This window comes from Thermobia domestica, chromosome 9, assembly GCF_964235325.1.
Source record: "Thermobia domestica chromosome 9, izTheDome1.hap1.1, whole genome shotgun sequence".
Taxonomy (NCBI): domain Eukaryota; kingdom Metazoa; phylum Arthropoda; class Insecta; order Zygentoma; family Lepismatidae; genus Thermobia; species Thermobia domestica.
The window spans coordinates 179,137,982-179,147,484 of record NC_137462.1 but is presented as its reverse complement, the minus strand read 5'-3'; positions in this window follow the sequence as shown (position 1 = coordinate 179,147,484).

The window sequence follows — 9,503 nt, the reverse complement described above, 5'->3', positions numbered from 1 at the left end:
TTTGAGAGTCAGAAAAAACGGGACAATGGTTGAAAATAAGGGACTGTCCCGGCTAAAACGGGACGTCTGGTCACCTTGCTAATTCAACAGAGATGTTACAGAATTCATTGCTAGAATAGTTCACGTATATCAGGGACAGACACGTAATTATGCAATTACAGCAACAATATTCCATGAACAACAAAGACCGACACACATACACACACACAAACATACAACACTACAAAGTCCGCTACCCGCTTTAAAATCTCACCCCTTCCCCAATTAACGCTCTTTTTCTAAAAACTGCCCTCCAATTTTCTCATTCACCCATACACACATGAAAAGGAAAACATCGTATCAATACTGCCAAATTTCTACTCCTTCAGATACGAATGTATTAAATATCGACACCCTCAATTTGTCTTCACTCTTCCCAGGGTCGCTTTTAGTATCTCCTTAGCTGCCTTGATTTTACTTGGTTGACAGAGCCAATAGTTATGACCACTTGGCAATCTCGCATTTAGGCAAGGCGCAAGTTCTTTCTCTCTCTCTCTCTCTCTCTCTCTCTCTCTCTGTAGCGACTTGGTTACGGTACGCAACATTGTCACAAAGGAACAGACGAGAACCGTGTCAACCAATACAACAGGGGGAGGGACGGTGGAGAAGTTCCAATTCCAAAGCGTTATGTTTTGGAAAAGCTGTTTTTGTTTGGTAGATTTGTTTGCAAACGATCTGCAAGCATATGGATCCTTATGAGGCAGTGCGCTGGCGTGATAACCCCCCTCTTACTGCGCAGCCCCCGCAGTGGCCCAGAAGCTGTTAAGCTAGGGAGTTTGGCAAACTCTCAAGCAGAAAGCAACTAGCAAGCCCCGTTTCAAACGCACTTGTTTAAAAAATATTATGTTGACAATAAAACGAAAAGTGATTTAGCACAAATAAAAATTGAAAATATTGGAAGGAGGTTTGTACAAACGTGCAAACATTAAGAGAAACCGCCAGTGATATATATATATATATATATATATATATATATATATATATATATATATATATATATATATATATGATCAATTTTGCTTAAACGAAATCATAAATGAGTTGAGTTGATTTTGAGTTTAACGTCCCGTTCAGCAGCGAGGCTATATGAGACGTGGACCTACTGATTAACGTGGAATCCGAACCACATGAGCTCCCGCCGGGAATCGAACCCGGGCCTCCCACGCCAAAGGCGCGTACGAAATCATAAACGAGTTTAGAAAAACGAACAAAATTAAAGGTCTAAAAAAAATCTTACTTCACTTCAACTAACGCTTCTACAGATAACCAGTTTGCTATCGGTAATGTATTATTTGTGCCTCTAAACGGAAGCTCTGTAAACTAAAAGACATTACAAGCTGGAGTTGGTCCCTGTCAGAAGGTAAGAGATAACAGCAATCAAAGTGGGAATATAGAGATAAATGTTGTGTACTTTCCCAGCTCGTCAACACCAGCACTGCTTCAATTAAACAAAAGGAAAATAAATATATATCTGGACTGATTCGAGCTAATAGTACTTATTTTAGGACAAATTGTTTGCAGCACAAAAGTCGCTAGATTTGTAAGTCGCCCAATCGTCATTCCAAATCACCAAAAAGTCGCTAATCGGAAAAATTAATTTTTGTCGCTATCCTGGATGGCGAATCCCCTAGATTTAGCGACTTTGCAGAGTCGTTATGGCGCGTGATTAGTGGCGTACTAAATAGTTCGACTAACATATGTTTCCTCCAGTAGTCAGGCTAATCATACGTCAAAACGACTCTGCATATGGCGCATTCTAATCATATAGGCTATAATAAATTAATAGAAACACCTGGAACTGGAAGTACGTCAGATCTATGGGTTGGCGACTGTTAGCGGTGGTTGTTATGGCAAACTCCATATTACATCAAGAGCAATAGAACTGCAATGTTGAATGAACTGTATAGACGGTAATAGTACATAATTGACGACTTTTCTAATTTTGAAGGAGAAATGTTTGCTTGTAGGTTCTTAAATACTCTTTACAACGTTTACAGTGTACTTTTCACTGATATTCCTTAAGATTACTAGGGAACAGGTTGCCTCTTATCCATGCTGCACGGTCGTAGGCTGTCCCGGAATGACGTCATCCATAGACCCGTGAAGCGCGCAAAAAATTGTCGTCTGCTCTTTTTCCCGCTTAAGAATAAGGAAGAGGGTCTTCGCGTGAGAAATCTGATACTGAATTAACGTTACATAGTAAAATACTTTTTTGTTGCTTGCATGCAGAATTAAAGTTAAGTGTCTGTAATTTACTACATACAATAATGATCGAAAAAATAATTTATAATAATTGTTTTACGATAATATTCTATTGTTAGAAATCTTACCTCACTGGACAAGTTTCTTTATCTTTTCGTTCCGTTTGTCGTGGGAGCTTTCCTCTCTTTTTACAGAAACCTTAACACTTTTCTGTTTAGCCAAACTATTCAAAAACTTAATTCTGGCAAATGTTTTCATTCCCACATTTGTAGTCACTATTTCAGAATCCACGTTAGCATTACTCCCACAAATAATTTCCTTCAAACATTTCATGGTATCTTTTCCCCAACACACTGTTCTTCCATGGTACACAATGAACACTGTTTCTCCATATCTTTTACACACGAAACCCATTATTCTGTAAGCTGTGTGAGATGGCCATGACATAAGCTTTGAATCCATGATGTTGAAGAGTGGTGAATGGCAACATTTTTATTGTACTGGTTACTTAAATGAGTTTTTTTTTTTTTTTTTTTTTTTTTTTGCAAGTTAACCTGCTATATATGCCAGTCCATCTTCTTAAATTGCTGATTTTGTCTCAATGTCGCACACTTCATTTAGAACATCTTTGTCTTCGGCCATTGTCTTAAGCATTATTAATATTAAGTTGGCCCCACCACTTTTGGACGGAGAAAAATAAATAATGCCATTCGTTTGTGCTACGTTAGTGCCCAAATTTCAGCGTTTGTGCTATCAAAATAACAAAGTTATGAACAATTTAAATTTCGGAGTCAACTTGACGTCGAATTGGCCCCGCTTTTTTCCTTCCTAATTGAGATAGAATTGATATTCTAATGCCAAACGTTTGTGTTACATTAGTGCTGGTTAGTGCCCAAATTTGACCGTTAGTGCTGTTCAAATAACGCCGTTATAACGAAATTAATTAGCGTGAAGTTAGCCTCGCTTTTTTCCCTAATTGAGGTAAAATTTTTATAATGCCAAACGTTTGTGCTAAGTTAGTGCTGGTTAGTGTTGAGGGCAGAAAGAGTTATGGTTTATTGCACATGCAGTCATCTAAAAAAGAAAAGAAAGAGTTGTATAAAGAGATTAAAATGGCGATGATCTTTTCGAAAGAAAGTTTGTTACTAAGGAGAAATGTATTATGGCTTGTGAAGTAAACTAATAGCTAAAAAGCCTGTTGATTTAGGTTAGTTACCAATTAGGTAAGGGAATGTTTTAACTAGTAAATAAACATTTAACAGCCGGAAGTTTGTTACTAAGGAGAAATGTATTATGGCTTGTGAAGTAAACTAATAGCTAAAAACGGAAGCCTGTTGTTTTAGGTTAGTTACCAATTAGGTAAGGGAATGTTTTAACTAGTAAATAAACATTTAACAGTTAGTGCCCAAATTTGAGCGTTAGTGTTGTTCAAATAACGCCATTATAACGAAATTAATTAGCGTGAAATTGGCCCCGCTTTTTTTCCTTATTTGAGGTATAATTTTTATAATGCCAAGCGTTTGTTCTACGTTGGTGCTTTGTCGTGCCTTCATTTGTCCTATAGTGGTGTTGAAATTCCACGTCCGTGAACTTGGCCCCCACATGAGGCATTAACAATAACATTAGTGTCAATCGTTGGTTCATCTTAGTGCACCAACCCCTAATGTTAGTTCTTCATTAGTGTAGTTTGTACAAGTAAAGTACCTTTGGAAGCTAGCGTGAACTTGGCCCCCATTTTAGCCACTGACGGAGAAATTAGTGACATTCGTTAGTGCATCGTTAATGCTTCTAGAAAACTCTGATAGTTTCGTTAATGCTCACTATTAGTGACGTTATGGCTAATTACACATCACGAAACTTCCATAGGAAATACATGGGTGATTTCTGATTGCGTCAAACTCAAGTCAAATTTGAGAGCACTAATGCTCTGTTCTAGTGCTATCATTAGTACATCATTGGTGCGTTTTGGTGCATCAACACCTAACGTTAGTGGTTTATTAGTGTAGGTGCTACAAGTAAAACATGTTTGGAGGGCCAGCGTGAACTTAGTCCCCATTTAAGCACTAACGAAAAAATTAGTCATTTGTTAGTGCATCTTTAGTGATTCTTGAAATCTCTAATAGTATCGTTTGTACTGCATTATTAGTGTAGTTATGGGTAATTTCTGATTGCGACAAATTCCCGCCAAATTCAAGAGCGCTAATGATCTCTTTTTTGCAATCATTAGTGCTTCTTTGTACAGCAACCTGTAACGTTAGTGCTCATTAGTGTAAGCGCTACAAGTAAAAACCTTTTGGGGATCAAGTTGACACTGACCCACTTCAAGCACTGACAAAAAATACTGCCGTTTTTTAGTGCATCATTAGTGCTTTTTAATGCACCAACCACAAACGTAAGTTCTTATTAGTGTAGACTCTAGAGCCAAAACAATAGTAGGGATTAGTGGAGCCAAAACATTCTGCCCCCACTTCTAGTACTAACAAAAAAGTACTGACATTCGTTAGTGGATTGTTACTGCTTTTTAGTGCACAAGCTCCTAACATTAGTGCTTCATTAGTGGAGGCTCTAAAGCGAAAACATGATACAGTAGTATGTAATTACGCTTTTTGCTTTTTAAAAAAAATAATAAAATAAATAAAATATAAAATAATAACTGTGTTTGTGTTTGAATGATGTTCCCTTTTCTTAAGATTATGGACTATGCAACTGTATCATCGACTGGTGGTAACGAACCTACTGGGCATGTGTGGGCTTGCCATCAACAGTCACTGACACATTCACCAAGCCAATCATCTACGGAAAATAGAACTCAAATTTTGCCCAAATGAGAAGATTCCAGAGTCTCTTCCATCTCAACTCACAGTCCGGTATCCAGGCCTGCAGTTCATCATCCGCATCCCATCGTGAAATAGGCTGCGAACCACAAACTACCGACACAGGACATCGACCTACGAGTGGAGCTGGCAAGGAGCACCATGGAGATCTTAATTTTGTCTGTAAAAGCCCTATCAAAATAAAAAAAAATCTCATACAAATCCTAAACAGAATTTTGTAGCGCAACGGAAATAATAATAAATAGGAAAAAAAATCCAAACTGAGATTTTGATCAAAACTGGTAGAAAAGATAAAAAAAATGAATTTCTGCAGACTCGGTTGTTTCCAACCCCGGTCACACTAAGGAGAATCTCTTTCTTCGATTCACAGCTATTTCATTTCACCAGTAAAATAATTCTGCACGTACTGCTCTTTGCCTTGTTCATACTTCACATACATTTCAAACATAACTGTACTCAAATTTACTACTTAAAACTAAAATGCTATATTCTGTACTTGAAAAGAAAGATGTTACTTCACGGCTAGTAAACTTTATTTGACATCATTCATTGGAAATAGAGTTGACAGGAAATCTAATAAAAAAAATCTTTACATTTGCTTGTACGGATATACCCATCTGAATTGAGACAAAAGAGGATAACATTAAATATTCTAAATCTTCAGAGCCGAAACATTGTTTAATTTTCATTGTTTTCCACAATATTCTTAAAATATGCATATTCAATAATATTCTCGATATTCGTAGACATTTACATTATAACGACACAAAACAATGAAAATCAACAAAACACATTACATTAAATCTACACTAAGCCAGTCTACAAATTCCCTGTGGTTAGCTATTTTTTCATTTTTCATTTCGGTGCTCAAACCTCTGTGCGCTGAAGTTGTGGCCGGCATAGAAAGTTTACGCTCTCTTCGCTACCTCCCTTGAAACTCGGACCTCATTGGACAACTAGCACAGGTAAAACACTCAATGGAAAATTGCACAATACTTAAATCTAACTAACCTATCCTAACCTAACTATACTACCTTAACCTAAGAATAAAAAAAATCATACACATGAAGCACCCATTTCATTCACAAATTATGTTTCTTTTAGCTACCACAGTATGGCAAAGACGTAGTGGCTAATCATGAAAGTGTCGCTCTGAAATTTTCTCTCTTCCACTTTTAGACCATTGAAATATTTATACTAATAAATCTTTAAACTGTATCTGAAAATCTTTTAGATGGGTATCAGAATAAATAACGGAGATCTGACCTATTGACGACAATCGCTTGTTATCGGTATCCAAATTCATGTACCCTTGTACTAACCATTAGCCGTGATTCTGACATTTGTTTCCAAAATTATATGACCTTTAGAATGATTTAAACAAAGAAAAGCACCATGCCAAATTGTAAAATATTCCGAGCAGTACTATATTTCCGAAATAAATTAAATAATTTTGAGGTTAACAGGGAATCTAAAATTTCTTCATTGGGGAAAATGTGTGTGTGGTACACACATTTCTTGTTATTATGACAATCGTCTTCGTTAAGATGATTCTAATTTTCTTTCCCCCCTTCCATTGAATGTATTCACGCGGTCACATTCCGAATCCGTATGTATGCAATTTTCGGGAAAAACTTACGGCAATTAGCACATCATATTAGAATTTAACACATGCACAGCAAAACCACACTCGTTTGTTCTGCCACAAAACAATGACTTTTGAGGTTATTGTGCCTAAACAGGTTTTCTTGATTTCTCGTTTCACTTGGTTTTCATCCAAGGTTGAGCCGAAACAGAGCAGAAAATTTTCAAAAATTATACCTATCTTAATCCACGTGATTCTCTAAAGAATCATTTATCGTGGTCCCAAAACAGAACATAGCTGCGTTTGTAGTCTAGCTGAGTTTCGGGTCAAAGATATGACTACATACGGTCCGACATATGTATTCATGAATGTAGCGAATGTCTTCGGTATTGACCGCTGCAGGAATAGAGACTATGAATTTCTTATCTTCATTTACCTGTACAGACTCTTTGGGCCAAATGAAGTTTTCTTTGAAACTTTTGGATGCTAAATACGACAAGAAACGCTCTGCTGGAGTACACCCGAGAGCATCACACCAAGAATGATTGCACAAATCTTGGGCGGCTTTGAGAAAATTACTCCATTTGGACTGGTTGTCACTACAATAAAGGCGGAGAATGCGATGAAGGTCACGATGTCTGCGCTCGATAATGCCATGAGAGGCAGGATGGTATGGCGTGGTAAGTATATGTTTTATCCGGTGTTTTTGACAAAACTCTCTCCAGACGCCCGATAAGAACTGCGGACCTTGGTCACTCACCAAGTACTTAGGGTAAGGTTGTTGATATATCTCTTCTCAAGGACCGCCACAATCTCCCTTGTGTGTGCCGTCCGAAGTGGGAAGAAACACACAAAGCGACTGTAAACGTCCAAGACGGAAAAGATATATTTATATCCCTGGCTTTTAGGTAGAGGCCCTACGAGATCGAGACATTGCTTTTCGAAGGAAGAAGACGCCTCAACATGGCAGGGCTCCTTTCTAATCACCCTGTAGGACTTCTTAGATCGTGCACAAAAAAGGCACTCTTGGATATACTTAGTGAATGTCTCACGCATACCTCTTCAATGGAACATGGCCTTAGCGAACGACAAACATCGCTTCACCCCAAAATGGCCTTTGTTATGGATTGCCGAAACAATATTTTTCACTAAGCTGGCAGGAATAACCAGCAACCAAACAGAATTTTGTGAATTTCTAACGTAAACCAAATTATTCTCCACACGTACCCTATTATTGTTTTGACAACCCTTCCAAACGGTATGTAACTTTCGACAATACGGATCTTTCAGCTGTTCTCGCTTCAGTTCCGCGACATTCAACAAGTCAGCGTCCTCCGCGGTCAGGAAATTTACAAAATGATCCTCTTCTGCCTGAGGAATTTCTGGAGGATAACGACTCAATAAATCTACAATTTCATTGTCGGAGCCTGTGATGTGCACAAATTGAAGATCAAACCGTTGCAACTTAAGCAAGAGATGAGTGGTTCTAGCATCTAAATTCTTAGGACTGAAGGCATACGTAACCGCAGCGTTGTCCCAATGGACTGTAGTCCGTCGACCTAAAATGAAATATGAGAATTTCTCACAGAGGAAAAGAACTGGAGCCAATTCCAACAGGAAAACTGACAAAGAGGCCTCGTGCGGTTTTATTCGCCGACTCGCATACGCAATAACTTCCGGATCGTCCTGTCCCGGGGATATTGTGCCACGTAGCCAGCCAATGACTCTGAAGAGGCATCGCCAAACAAATGAAAATCAAGGTGGAAATCCGGTTGCGAAAGTGCGGGAGGACTGCTTAGAAGTTCTCTCAGATGATCAAACTTTTCCAGTAACTCCGGAGAGTATTCAATCTTTCGATCCTTCTTGAGAAGATCATAGAATGGAGCTGTTAATCCAGCGAAGTCTGGAAAATGTCGCTTTCGCCATCCCACGATACCAAGAAATCTTCGCAAAGCTTTCTTAGTTCGCGGAAGAGGAAAGTGACGGATAGCCTCGTTGCTCTTCGGATTAATTTTGACTGATCCCGAAATAATGTGTCCAAGGAAAGGAATTTGCAACTGAAGAAAATTACACTTTTGAAAATTTAAAGAAAGATTTGCGGAACGAAGAGTTTCAAAAACTTTTTCCAGATGTTGGAAATGCTCGTCAAATGATGATGAAAAACAAAGAACCTTATCGAGATACACAATGAGGAAACTTTTGAAAGGTTCTACACCGAAAAAAATATGCATTACTGATTGAAAAACTGCTGGTGGTGATTTCAAACCTATGGTTAGACGTATCATCTGATATTGCCGTCCTTTGTAGATGAAACTGACATATTTGTACGAGTCTGGATGAATTGGAACACTGTGATAAGAGTGTGTACAGTCCAACGAGGAAAAGATGGTGGCACCACTAACTCGTGCGATCAGATTAGCGATCGGCTCGACCTGAATCCTTGGTGCAATCATCCGCTCGTTGATCCCACACAAATCCATCACTGGTCTCAGATCTCCAGACGCCTTCCGCACTACATATACAGGGCATCGATAAGGTGAAGGGCCTTCTATGATGATCCCAAGTTTCAACCATTTGTCCAGCACTTGCTCGAATTCCTTCTGGAGGTGAACGGGTATAGGATACAACTTTCCTACTACGGGAACGTCGTCAGAAAGCTGTATTCTATACGACTCAACCTTCACGACTCTGGGATTCTCTGTAAAGAGACAACGAAACCTAAGTAATAGGGAAAATAATCAATTACGGGAATCTGAGTGCAAATCTGTTCTCTGAGAGACGAAATTCTGAATTTCTTCCTTAGTGACAGATGGTTGATATAAAGTCTTCCTCTTTATCCGATG